Raw genomic sequence first — 1,631 nt, 5'->3', positions numbered from 1 at the left:
GAAGAAGCAATGGTCGGCCCAGATTCCAACAAATGGCTAGAAGCCATGAAGTCCGAGATAGGATCCATGTATGAGAACAAAGTGTGGACTTTGGAAGTACTACCTGAGGGCCGCAAGGCTATTCAGAACAAATGGATCTTTAAGAGGAAGACGGACGCTGACGGCAATGTAACCGTTTATAAAGCTCGACTTGTGGCAAAGGGTTTTTCACAAGTTCAAGGAGTTGACTACGATGAGACATTCTCACCCGTAGCGATGCTTAAGTCCGTCAGAATCATGTTAGCAATAGCTGCATTTTTCGATTATGAAATCTGGCAGATGGATGTCAAAACGGCGTTCCTTAACGGTTTCCTTAAAGAAGAGTTGTATATGATGCAACCCAAAGGTTTTGTCGATCCTAAGAATGCTAACAAGGTGTGCAAGCTCCAGCGATCCATTTATGGACTGGTGCAAGCATCTCGGAGTTGGAACAAACGCTTTGATGAGGTGATCAAAGCATTTGGGTTTATACAAGTGGTTGGAGAATCTTGTATTTACAAGAAAGTGAGTGGGAGCTCTGTGGCGTTTCTAATATTATATGTGGATGACATATTGCTGATTGGAAACAACGTAGAGTTTTTGGAGAGCATAAAGGATTACTTGAATAAAAGTTTCTCTATGAAGGACCTAGGAGAAGCTGCTTACATTCTAGGCATTAAGATCTACAGGGATAGATCAAAACGCCTGATAGGACTTTCACAAAGCACATACCTTGATAAAGTTTTGAAGAGGTTCAAAATGGAACAGTCCAAGAAAGGGTTCTTGCCAGTTTTACAAGGTACGAGATTGAGTAAGACTCAGTGCCCAGCAACTGATGAGGATAGAGAGCATATGCGCACCGTCCCCTATGCTTCAGCCATAGGTTCTATCATGTATGCAATGTTGTGCACTAGACCGGACGTTAGCCTGGTCATAAGTATGGAAGGTAGGTTCCAGAGTAATCCAGGAGTGGATCACGGGACGGCGGTCAAGAATATCCTGAAGTACCTGAAAAGGACTAAGGGGATGTTTCTCGTGTATGGAGGTGACGAAGAGCTCGCCGTAAAAGGTTACGTCGATGTAAGCTTTGACACAGATCCGGACGACTCTAAGTCACAAACTGGATACGTATTTGTTCTTAATGGGGGTGCGGTAAGCTGGTGCAGTTCCAAGCAAAGCGTCGTAGCAGATTCTACATGCGAAGCGGAGTACGTGGCTGCCTCGGAGGCGGCTAAGGAGGGTGTCTGGATGAAGCAGTTCATGACGGATCTTGGAGTGGTGCCAAGCGCACTGAATCCAATAACCTTGTTCTGTGACAACACGGGTGCCATTGCCTTAGCAAAGGAACCGCGGTTTCACAAGAAGTCCAGACACATCAAATGACACTTCAACCTCATCCGCGACTACGTCGAAGGGGAGGACGTAAATATATGCAAAGTGCACATGGATCTGAATGTAGCAGACCCGCTGACTAAACCTCTTCCACGGACAAAGCATGATCAACACCATAACTGTATGGGTGTTAGATTTATTACAATGTAATTCGCATGATGATGTGAGGGCTAGATTATTGACTCTAAGGCAAGTGGGAGACTGTTGGAATTATGCCCTAG

Source organism: Hordeum vulgare, chromosome 3H (genome assembly GCF_904849725.1).
Source record: "Hordeum vulgare subsp. vulgare chromosome 3H, MorexV3_pseudomolecules_assembly, whole genome shotgun sequence".
Lineage (NCBI taxonomy): Eukaryota > Viridiplantae > Streptophyta > Magnoliopsida > Poales > Poaceae > Hordeum > Hordeum vulgare.
The sequence above is the reverse complement of the archived record's forward strand: the minus strand, read 5'-3'. Positions refer to the sequence as shown.